General features: G+C 34.8%; 1 protein-coding gene across 2 annotated transcripts in view; it reads right to left on the bottom strand.

Annotated features, from left to right (window-relative positions):
- Evi5 (ecotropic viral integration site 5) overlaps positions 1 to 13,455 on the bottom strand; it is a 242,695-nt gene that overhangs the window by 106,056 nt on the left and 123,184 nt on the right. The gene's annotated exons all lie outside the window — the stretch shown is intronic.

Below are 13,455 nucleotides of genomic sequence, written 5' to 3'. Positions count from 1 at the left end.
CCTTTTCGGAATATCGTTATAAAAGTGGACCAGGGGTGACTCTAGAATTTGTTTGTACGATATGAGTATCAAATGAAAGGTGTTAATGAGTATTTTAAAAGGGCGTGGGCCTAAGTTCTATAGATGGACGCCTTTTCGATATATCGCCATAAAGGTGGACCAGGGGTGACTCTAGAATTTGTTTGTACGATATGGGTATCAAATGAAAGGTGTTAATGAGGATTTTAAAAGGGATTGGGCCTCAGTTCTATAGGTGGATGCCTTTTCGAGATATCGCCATAAAGGTGGACCAGGGGTGACTCTAGAATGCGTTTGTACAATATGGGTATCAAATGAAAGGTGTTACTGAGTATTTTAAAAGGGAGTGGGCCTTAGTTCTATAGGTGGATGCCTTTTCGAGATATCGCCATAAAGGTGGGCCAGGGGTGACTCTAGAATTTTTTTGTACGATATGGGTATCAAATTAAAAGTATTAATGAGGGTTTTAAAAGGGAGTGGCCCTTAGTTGTATATGTGAAGGCGTTTTCGAGATATCGACCAAAATGTGGACCAGAGTGATCCAGAACATCATCTGTCGGGTAGCGCTAATTTATTTATATATGTAATACCACGATCAGTATTCCTTCCAAGATTCCAAGGGCTTTTGATTTCGCCCTGCAAAACTTTTTCATTTTCTTCTACTTAATATGGTAGGTGTCACACCCATTTTACCAAGTTTTTTTCTAAAGTTATATTTTGCGTCAATAGACCAATACAATTACCATGTTTCATCCCTTTTTTCGTATTTGGTATATAATTATGGCATTTTTTTCATTCTTCGTAATTTTCGATATCGAAAAAGTGGGCGTGGTCATAGTCGGATTTCGTCCATTTTTTACACCAATACAAAGTGAGTTCAGATGAGTACGTGAACTGAGTTTAGTAAAGATATATCGATTTTTGCTCAAGTTATCGTGTTAACGGCCGAGCGGAAGGACAGACGGTCGACTGTGTATGAAAACTGGGCGTGGCTTCAACCGATTTCACCCTTTTTCACAGAAAACAGTTGTCGTCCTAGAGTCTAAGCCTCTACCAAATTTCACAAGGATTGGTAAATTTTTGTTCGACTTATGGCATTAAAAGTATCCTAGACAAATTAGATGAAAAAGGGCGGAGCTATGCCCATTTTGAAATTTTCATTTATTTTTGTATTTTGTTGCACCATATCATTACTGGAGATGAATGTTGACATAATTTACTTATATACTGCAAAGATATTAACTTTTCTTTTAAAATTTGAATTTAAAAAAAAATTTTTTTAAAAAGTGGGCGTGGTCGTTCTCCGATTTTGCTAATTTTTATTAAGCAGACATATAGTAATAAGAGTAAAGTTTCTGCCAAATTTCATCATGATATCTTCAACGACTGCCAAATTACAGCTTGCAAAACTTCTAAATTACCTTCTTTTAAAAGTGGGCGGTGCCACGCCCATTGCCCAAAATTTTACTAGTTTTATATTCTGCGTCATAAGTTCAACTCACCTACCACGTTTCATCGCTTAATCCGTATTTGGTAATGAATTATCGCACTTTTTCGATTTTTCGAAATTTTCGATATCGAAAAAGTGGGCGTGGTTATTGTCCGATATCGTTCATTTTAAATAGCGATCTTAGATGAGTGCCCAGGAACCTGCATACCAAATTTCATCAAGATACCTCAAAATTTACTCAAGTTATCGTGTTAACGGACAGACGGACGGACGGGCGGACGGACGGGCATGGCTCAATCGAATTTTTTTTCGATACTGATGATTTTGATATATAGAAGTCTATATCTATCTCGATTCCTTTATACCTGTACAACCAACCGTTATCCAATCAAAGTTAATATACTCTGTGAGCTCTGCTCAACTGAGTATAAAAATGTGCAGTTTGTGAACATTGTTTATAGCTTAATTATTTGAAAATCAAACACAATTGATCATAATATATGAACATTGTGCATAATATGTGACTATAAACACTTATTGTTCATAAGTTGGGCCCATTTATGCATAGATTATCAACAATGCGTACACATATGGATAATGAGTGACGGTTGTGTTTAGAACCGACAGTAGTTGAAGTGTGTTTATATATCATTTAATATTGTTTAGAAATATATAATTGTGCAAATTAAGAAAACCAGAGGTAAGTATTGAGTTATTATCATATATTCATCACTGCAGTTATGACATTTAACGATGGTTTTTTTAATGACGAAATAGTGTACATACATTGAAATGCTAAATATGGATAACGTCGTAGGTCAACAAAGCAGTGAATATATGTTTTCTACAAATTTAGAAGGTATTAATATATATTTTAATTTAATTTGCTGTTATTTCTGCTAAACTAAAAGTCAAAAATGGCCCACTTCACGTGATCCTATTTCAGATCGCTAGGATCACGGGAAGTGGGTCATGTGACCCACATAGAATAGATCTCTTGTTGTTGTTTATTTTTTTTTTTTCGTTTTTTCCTTAGCAGTTGTAAATGTATTGGTATAGCGTTGTTCTTGCTTTTATATTTCTACTTGTGCGAAAACACACACACTTTACCTCTCACACAGATCATAAATTAAAAATCCATTATTATGTGTCATATATAAAAAATTTATAGCCAAAAACGTAGGTTTTACGGGTTGTTTTCTTTAATACATTTCTGTTTATTTTTTTCCTTTCTCGTAACTCAGATTTGCCAGGCGCTGACATTGTCACTGTAAGAGAAGTAGACTCTGAATTTTTCAATCTATTAAATAAATATGGACTAGAAGAGTATTATTTGTCCTTAACAAATGCCAAAATGAATATAGACTGCTTCAAGGCCATGACAGAAGCTGACATTCAAGATATTTTTAATTATGAAATTGGCACTCGCATAACGTTTCGTGGCCTAGTCAATGAGTGGCGACTTGCAAATGTGAGAGAGCAAATTTTATATGAATTATAGTACAATATATTGAATTTTTTTAATCGCAGCAATTGGTCCCAATTTCAACATGTTGTTGCAAACATTCAGACCAATCTTCAGCTAGTGGCTCAATCAGTCAATCAGTGGCTCAATCAGTCAGAGTTAATTTGGAGCTATCAATAGCAAAAAAAGTTCTGTGTAAAATTTTCAAATCAAATGCTTGTAAACAAGGATCCTTTCAATATCATTCAAATTAATAATATGAAAACAGTTACAACTCAAGAATATTCATTTAAACAATTACTATTACCATTCGATACAAAAAAAAAGAACAAATGTTTCAAATTCTATAAGTTACAAAAGAACAGTTTACAAAATTGGGTACTATATTTTTATGAAGCAGTGTGTTTATAGTATTGTCGATATAATTTTATTAGAAGACGGCATATATTTATTACTTAATGAATACCAAATTGAAAGTTTTGATTTGCATTATTATGCTTATATTATTGGGGAAAGAACGGAAAATTATGCATTAAAATCCATTACAGAAATTGAATTTCCTAAACCCTTTGAGCTTCATCCAATATTAAGCACTAAACTATGTTTTATGATAAAAATTTTAAAAATTTTTTTATGTAAAAAAATTACTGACTTTATAAATTATATAAAATAAACATGTTAATACTGAAGTAGCAATTGTACTTTGAAATAAAGACATTTGAAAATAAAATGAAATTTTGTTTCTTTAATATTAGCAGGAGGTGTAAAAATGTTTCCTATTTGTTCACAATCTATGAACATGTTGTTCATAACCTATGCCCAGTTGTCCATAAAACATGCGCATAGTGCTGAACTAAGTTACGAACAAGTGTGCATAGATTATGAACAACTGTTCTTGGTCATTTTTCGTGAACAATTTGTACATAAGTTGTGCCCATACCGCATAATTTCTGCACTCAATTCTCTACGTGCAGAGGGAGACAAGAAGGAAGATGTAAAGAGAGTAGTGGTTAAGAGAGCGGAACAGGGGTTGATCGGTGGAGAGGTAAGAGGGAAGATGAACAGGGACGAGAGATAGACAGGAGCTTAGGCAGGCATCATACAGGGAAAGGCAGAAGGAGAGGGATAGGGATTTGGAGAGAGATTTGAAGAGAAAGAGTGTGGGGGAGAGGCAGAGAGAGAGAGAGAGTTAGGAAAGAGGGCGATGGGGATGGAGAAAGAGAGGAGAGTTGAGAGAGATATGTAGATTAAGAGAAAGAAGTGAACGATACGGTTATGGACAGGAAATGGACTTTACCACTTTATTGGTAGATCTACCAACTTTTTAGCCCATTTTCATTTTCTACCACTTCTACCACCAAAGCCCAAAAATCTACCAATATTTGCCTTTGTAAGGAAATTAAGAAACGATTCAATTTCGAAGACGAAAAGTTACACCTTTTGGAAAATGTTGATGAAAAAAATATTAATTCTAGTCAAATGACAATGATTGTTCCCTTACTTAAAGCTTTTTCATTTCACAAGACTTCCATGGAAATTCTTAACAACGAATGGCGATCATTAATGCTATATGCCTCCAGTTAAATTAATAAGATTTTATAAAAAATTTTACTTTGTAGAAGGTGATTTTATTCCTTGTATTTAATAACACCCATATGGAACTAGATTTTTCTTTTGTTTTTTTCTGACAATTTTTTTTTTGTTGAAATTCGGTTTTTATTTTGAAAAATTTGAGCACAAATTCAAACAAGAAATAAATTTGTTTATGAAAGAAATGTATTAAATGAGCTCGCAAATATTTTCCTGCGATATTTTCATCAGTTCTTTATGAATAATTTTGAACGAAAATAAAAAAGTTTTAAGTAAACGATAACATGCCAAAGTCGGTTATTTTGTGGCAGAAAAATACTGGTACATTGAAAAATTGTTGTTGTAATAAGACGTACCGGTAAAGTTTCCTCAGTATTTCAAGCTCAAAATAGAAAAAAAGCAAGTATCATATAGGCATAAGCTATGTATATACAAATTTACATGAATTTTTTTGTTTTGTTTACATGTTTTTTTAAGTGTTATTTCCGTGAAAAGTGCTTTATTTGTATTACAATAAAATATGAATTTTTTTGTACGAATATAAAGTGTAGCTATTGTTTTCCTGAAAAAAAAAATCTACCAACTTCTACCACTATTTTAATTTTTCGTCTACCAATATTCTCGTTTTAAAAGTCCGTGCACTGGTTATGGATAAGGAGTAAGAGAAGGAAGAGTAGGCGAGTATGCATCGTAAAAAAGACGCAGAAGAAGAGACTTACGGAGAGGCAATGAGAGAGGTAAAGCATAGGGCGTAGGTATAATGCAGGGGTCCACAAAATCAAAACTGTGGCTGTGTGAGTAAAACTAAAATCATCTTATTGGTAGTGGTTTAGTTGTTGATGAAAAATTAATGAGGTAGGACGTATGCACGTACGTTTGTTAACACACAAAAAGTAATTCATAAATATGCCATATAAGTACTACTTTATTGCTTGAGTCTAAGGAAAAATTTAAACAAAATAAATTGTTAACATTAAACCATGAAAACATTCTGCGCATGAGCGTTTTTTCGCAAATGCGCAAATAAACAATACCCTTAACCGATGCTGCTACTCTGCTTGTTCAGCGACAACTAAAGACGAATAAATACGAAAGAGAATAATAATACGTGTGAAGCGGCGCCACCAATTATTTCACTAGCTGTGGACCGCTGCTCTAGAGCATAGATTAGATTGATACGAATCTTTTGCTTACGCTCTCATATTTTCGCTCTCACGAGGGATTTATCTTCTAGTTGTTGCTGGCAACAATCACAGATAAATCCCTCGCGCCAGCTGAAGCGGTTGCCAGAGCAAAAAATGTGCCAGCCAAAACGAAAAACGTGCCATAAATTTTGGTAAACTTTAGTTTGACCTACAACTGTAGAATAGCGTTCAAAAATTATGGGAAAAAGGATAAAAATACTTTTTTTTGATGTAGGTATTATTAGTTCGAAGGCGGAGGGTAAATATTATTTCCCATTCAAAAGTTATCACTAAAAATAGGTTTTGTAAATATGAACTCCAGATGCAATCAGTCCATTTTGATCACAGAACCTGGAACGCCAGACATGCAGGATAAGCCCTATCCATCAAATAATGTTAACTATTATATCATAGGTCCGATTTACTGAAATTTCAGAAGAATATATGGTTTTCACTGCGAGTTAAATGCGTTACAATATTTGACTAATTAATTTAATCGAAATGTAAATTTTACTTAGATTTGTTTATATTTAACTCTAACTAGTCGTATTATTGTAAAATAACTTTAAGGAAATAAATATTTTACGACTATCTTATTATTAAATGATTGAAACTATAATCGCCGAAATGTATGTCAAAAATCCCCATTTTCAGATCTATTCATTTTTGTTTGGAGTGGCATCATTGATAAATGTTATAAAAAATGTGCATTTTGACAGCGCTCTCTCGAAACAAAGAGTTGCAAATCCATTCATCTATGCTCTAGAGTCTAGAGCAGCCATCGGCGTTTCATAGATCAATTGATCAGACAAACAAGTTACGCTCTTCACACAGACAGGTTGCGCTCTTTGCTTACCAAATGATTTAGTCGCCGCTGAACAAGTGGCATAGCAACATCGTGTGTGGCTATCGCATGTTTGCGCAGCGAATGTTAAAAATATGCATGAATGTACGTATAATTTTTGGTTAGCATAGAAAATTTTTCGCTTTGCATATTGCGTATCAAAAAAATAGAAGTTCTTGTTAGTTGCTGTCTAACAAATGACTGACATGAAAATCAATTGGTTCGCGCGATCAATAAGCTCTCACTTACCTGTACCTTGCATTTACAAATCTGCCTACGCTTTGTCTAGACCAGGCATCGGCATTTAGTGGTACAATTGTGCACACTCAATTCACACGTATTCTTATTCTCTTTAGTTTAGTAGTCACTGAGCATTTGGCGCAGCAACATCGATTGTGTGCGTCGTTCGCAATGTTCACGAATGTTATTAGCAAGCAACAAGCAAAGACCGTTTGTTAATTTTTTCAATGCGCACGAGCGAAAAATATTTAATGTTGACCAACCCTTTTGCGCAAATACAATGTATTTAATTGTATAAACCTTTTGCTTCCCATTTTGAGCATTAAAAATATAATAACAAACGATCTTGTCTTGTTGCTTGTTAATAAGCGAATGAACTAGAGTTGGGTCGTTTCGTTCTGAACTTGTTCAATTGACCGGGTCTCTCAACTGAACAAGTGAACTAGATCTTCGATTTCGGTTCTATTTGTTCTTTTAGTTCATTTGTTCTTTTAGTTCGTTTTATCTAATGTTATTCTCTCTCTCTTCTCGTTCGCGAACATTGTAAATTCATACATCCATACGCAGAAATTCACAGTGAGGACGAATGTCGATGATGCCACTTACACTAAAGATATGTGTGGTCACTTTGTGTGTGGCACTGCCACAACAATATATGGTAATAGTCTAGTTGAGGGGTCGACTGCTAATACGCTACCAAAAATATTGAGTGAGGTGTCAAAAGACGCGTATTAATCTCGAGAACAATAATCCGAAGGCGGAAAAGAAAAATTTTATCTCTGTCCGGAGGTATTTGCAGTTGAAGTTGGCGATTTCCATGTGGTTGTTGTTGTTGTTTGTACCCACAAAAAAAATTGTGCATCACCGTGGCGGTAGCCACGGTTATACCACACACCCGGACTTGGCATGGCGTAGCCCAGGGTTATTTTTTATAAGCGCGGCCGAAGGCCGCCAACGCAGAAAGGTGTTCTGCGCAAAAATACTATGGATCCGACCCCCGGTTTCGGAGGTACCCGCGGGTCTTCTTTCGGTTTTTCGTTAATAACTTTTGAACGCGTTAAAATTTTTATTTTCCGCCTTCGGATTATTAATACTGATGGCAAGACGCGTCGTTTGACACCACTCTCGATGTTTTTTGTATCGTATTAGCAGTCGACCCCTCAACTAGACTATTACCCAATATATGTATGTACTATTTATGAAAAACATGTTTTGTAAGAAACTAATGATTACATTTATTAAACTTGAAAAGTTCTTATTTACAATATGTGTCTGTACTCTTTCAATTTCCTGGATCTTCCGAAATGTGTAACTTTTTTTGAAGTTAATTATACATATATATTAACTTATTTATTCATAACACATTTAAATATACCTACACAAAGCATTGAACAAATTTGCTTGAAAAAAAAGAACAGATGAACAAAAAGAACAACTTGTTCGTTCATCAGAAAAAGAACAAAAGATTCGAATCTCTGAAATGAACGAAAAAGCACAACTCTAGAATGAACTAAGAAAACCGATGCATCAATGCAGATGTGTTAGTGAGAGCGCGATAATCGCTCACATCACTTGATGCATCGATTTGCGTAGTTCATTCGCTCACACTGATGACATGATATGAAACTTCTCGGTCTCTGAGAGCGCATGAAAATGTGCATTTTTTATAATATTGGCCATAGATACCATCATGCTCAAAATCAAATTTGGGCATTTCAGAATAACTTTGGGGTATTTTACATGGTAAAGGTTTAATTTATAATTTTCACCGAAAACTTACTCAAGATTGTCAAATGGGATATCAAAAAACTCGAATTTTTGTCAGGATTACAAATCCGAAGAAAAAAACTATTTTTCACCCGTGGAAAAATTATCAGTGACAACACCTTTCATCGAGGGGCTGCACACGAAACGGGTTTTGTAGCAGCTTTCGATTGGTGAAAAAGTCAGCTTGTTAGTCTTCGCATTGATGTAAATGGATGCATAAAGGCCAGGTTTTTGTGGAGCGTTGCAACATTCCACTTTTGACAGCTGAGATAAATTGTAGGTATACGTATAGGTTAACGCAACATGTATAATTAACAGCCTTTTGCGGACGACAACGCAGATACTTCACCAAGTGATCTAATTTCGTAATTTCTTATAAATTTTTTGCGTTTTTTATTGTATGTGGATATACATATGTATGTACATAAACATTTTAGTCGCATCAAAGTGAAAAAGGGGCTAGCCATTCATTATCTTATGGCGGTGCCAGCGCAACAAAGCAAAGCAACGAATCGAAATATATTATTTCGTATTTTTTCACTTATCTACCACAAAATATTTCTACAAAACTTTGCCTTTTTTATAAATTTTAATAAGTTTTTATCACCTTACTTGCAGTTTTTTTTTTAAATAATGAAACCGAACGGATTTCTTGAAGTTTTTTTTTTTTTGGTAGTTTAGGCAACTCTATATCCATCTGATGTTCAAGACCCATTCTTGGAAACGAATGAACTTTTGTTTACAATCGAATGAACTTCAAGACCCATTCTTGGAAACGAATGAACTTTTGTTTACAATCGAATGAACTTCAAGACCCATTTCTGGAAACGAATTGAGAGAGAATAAATGTTTCGTATCAGGTCATCAGTGTTCGCTCATTAGCAAGCAACAAGACAAGATCGTTTGTTATTATATTTTTAATGCGCACTATGGCAAGCAAAAGGTTTATACAATTAAATACATTAGGGGTACTCATGAAAGCATATAAACTTATAAGGTGTAAAATTATATCAATTTACACACGCGGTTATATGAACGCACCTAGTAATACTCTTGATGAACTTGATTGTTTATCGGCTGTATTATTGCCAAACAAAATTTTTTTGATTGTTATACAAATTAAAAAATGCCAAGATTAAGTGAAAAATCAAAACTAAAACGCCTTTACTTGCTGATGTTGGAAATTTCTGATGAAAATGCCTGCTGTAATGTCTGCAAGGTTGCATTCCTTTGAGTTTACCGCGTTTACACAATGAAATGTGCGCGTAAATTTATACAAATTGTGTAAATGATTTTTCATACAAAATTTGACAGCTCGTTTACGCACTAGATAAATTTATACGTTTACACACTTTATAAGGCATTTATACGGTTACATGAGTCCCCCTATTGTATTTGCGCAAAAAGGTTGGTCAAGATTAAATATTGTTTGCTTGTGCGCATTTAAAAAACTAACAAAGGATCTTTGCTTGTTACTTGCTAATAACATTCGTAAACCGATGTTACTGCGCCAACAACTACCCTGCAAAAATTGTTGGATTACGTGTTCCATTTTCTTCATGTTGGAGTACTCTAACAATACTCCTTTGCGATGCGTTTGCGGACCACCATCAGCCGATCATTGCTCGTTTTTTAACGACACGATGACGATCGAACAGAGTTGCCAATAGTAAAATATTGCATGCAAATAACTGATAATAAAATTTTACTATGGCAACTCTGATAAAATGCAACAGTACACTGGTTTTATGTATACATACTAAAGTATGTATAGAGAAATATTAGTTTCTTTATTCACGCAAATGCTAAATAACATAAGAATATTCGTAGTATAAAATATAAAAGTTGTATTGCCCCTCGTTATTTACTTTCATTTTAAATTAAATTGACTTCGATAATTCTTTCCGACACAATTCCTCTTTAGTACTTTGGCATATGATCCTCTGTGGGTGCTCCATGGAGTACTACAGTGGAAGTACTTTGGAAAGTACTCTCACGTATGTACTCTATGGAATACTTACAAACAAAGCGAGAGTGGAATCACCTACTCCTCTCCTAGGACATCGCAATGTTAATTGGAGCACATTTTTTGTATGAATACAGATTAGATTTGGAGCAGTCCTATGCTCCCAAAAGAGTATTCCTTACATTATTTATAGAGTACTCGCGTTTTTTGAAGGGTAAACTAAAGAGAATAAGAATACGTGTGAATTGAGTGTACACAATTGTGCCACTATTTACCGATGCCTGGTCTAGAGTCAAGACAAATTAGTAGCATTGTGAATCAAACTAAGTGTGATATCTTATCTGCCAACTGCCTGACAGGATGTTCAATATGGCTACTTTTTAGCGTTTTGACAGGGTGTTCAATATGGCGGCGCATAGGGCCGATAGAAAGAGATACAGAATGAGACAGCGATAGTCAATTACAATGGATTGGATCATTTGGAATTTTGACGTCTATGCAGAAGATATCACACTTAGTTTGATTCACAATGATTAGAAGCAAACAAACCACCAAGCTAGGATTGCTGTCAATCGTTTGTGCGCATATGTGTGAAGATGCTTTTCCACTCATCAATGCGAGTAAATGAATAATAATTATGCTCGTTTTCGTAGAACCCGGGATGTTTTGGGGTTGTCATCAGATAAACTTGCATATTTTAAGAGCCGCTCCTCCGAAAGTATGCTTACACAAAGTGTTTCACAAACGTAATTTAGTTCCCGGAGATTCAATAACAATCGACTGTAGGCCCGAAACGATGCCTCAGTGCTTCCTCTACTAAATACCCGATAACAAACTAATAGAGATTAAATTGCTATTTCAGATAAAAATGTTATGCACAAACTTCAGTTCATTAATAATAGGTGAAAAAGGGTATAGTCTCTCCCAATCTGCATAAATCCGAGATGTATATTTTAGAGGAATATATCAGAGTTAATTGCTGATTGGACCTTTTTATTGGAAGTGGATCCTTGGTGATCAAGTGGCAGAGACTTGATTAGAATACAATATCCCATTTTGCAGGTGAGTCAGTACTTAGTAGTCAATGGGGCTTCACCTGTCACATCGACTAACAAACGATAGAACCAACTCCCATGAAGAGTGGCCTCATCTGTTGCTTTCAAGATCAACATCAACATCAACATCACAGTTGCACATATTGTAGCGCTGACTTTTTTTTAAATATGGAGCTGATGGTGTAGGTTATTTAGCACAGTTGTATCACATTTCATTGAAATTACACATAATGGCAACTAGTTTTTCGCACTATCGAGAATTGCTCCGAAGGTGTTAAATGTCCATAGTTTTTTCATTGCACTTCTGCAAGATTTAACGCAAGCGGGAAAATTAAATGTCCGAAATCGCACTTATTAAGTCTAATCAGCTTTATTTCGGATGGCTACAGGCTTTCGCAAAATAGTTAAAACTATTTTATCAACCTATTCTATCTATTGTTTCATTATGCGACAACTGAACTTACAAAAATTTTCCATCTGCTATTTTTTTATAATTGCAATCAGAATGATTAGATTTTGAACAAACTGACGTTGGTATGTGGAAGTTACCTCAGCAATTTATGAAATTACATACAAACGCACATATTCCCTAGTTAACGCCACAAGGTCGTTTTTATAATTTGTTTAGCAGAAGTAGTTAATTATACCTACGCTTTGTTATAATAAATGTTGCTAAGTTATACTGGTTATACGTGCATTCAAGTGTTTGCGACTGATTAATCAAATCGCCTAAATGTATGCTATAAAATGAAAGCCAGCACGAATTGCAGATGCTGCACCGTGGGGCGGGAGCCTAAGATTTTTTCGAAGTAAATTTTTCGTATGATATGAGAAATGTTCTACTTTCAATTAAACTATCCATTGTTTCTAAGGTTTATGACATTGAGTAACACCTACAACTTCAGCATTCGAGATTTCAGACAAGACGACTCTCTATTGCGCTAATGAAAACACCTAATTTAAAGACCGGATGCAAAGGCTAAGACAGATAGATATCAGCAAAAAATCTTCATAGTGTAATGGATTTTGGGGGATTCCGATTAATTTGCACCTCGTGCTAACGTTCGAATCGCTGAACTGTGGAATGAATAACTCCAATATTCAGTATTGTAAAATGGTCTTTATTTAGACTACTTTGGGAGTAGTACTTCACAATAACAATTATACTTAACTAATAGCATGTTTAAATCAAACTGACTCATTATCGCTTGCACCGCGCTGCTTTTATATTCTCAGTTAGCCTCGTTCACCTATTTCTCCTAAGGTCTAGACGTTTGACAAACATGCCTTCTGGAACAGTTGTATCTCGTGCTTGGTTATTTAGCTATATATGTACACGTAAATGAAACCATGCCGAAATGACACCATGAAACCTATGGCATAATAGTAGCGAAATCCTCCAAAATGATGAAAAAACACAATGTCCCGAGATGGTACGGAATAGCCCGAAATAATCCAAAGGAAGCCCAGAAACGATCCAGAGATAGTTCTGAAATTATCTCGAAAATAGTTCCAAAATTATCCTGTCATTATCTCGGCAGTGGTTTGGCAAAACCCGAATGCAATCCCTAAACGGAGTCAAAATAGTCCTAAAAGAATATTGAACCAGCTCACTTTAGTCCCGAAATATAATTTAAATAGGTACGAAAATATCCCAAACACAATCCCGAAATAGTCCTGAAATAATCAGAAATCTAAAAGCCTGGAAAAATTAAGTCGACTTTTCTCTTTTCATAAAACAAGGTGTGGCTCAATGGTCTCCTGTAGACATTTTTTTACGAAACTATCCATTAATATTCTCGAAAAGATCTTGCAAATCGCTCCGAAAACAATGTTAAAATTTTCCACCCGTAATTGAAATATATCCCGAAAGCAA

Source organism: Eurosta solidaginis, chromosome 4 (assembly GCF_040869045.1).
Source record: "Eurosta solidaginis isolate ZX-2024a chromosome 4, ASM4086904v1, whole genome shotgun sequence".
In the NCBI taxonomy this organism is placed as follows: Eukaryota; Metazoa; Arthropoda; class Insecta; order Diptera; family Tephritidae; genus Eurosta; species Eurosta solidaginis.
This window is presented reverse-complemented; position numbering and strand designations above follow the sequence as displayed.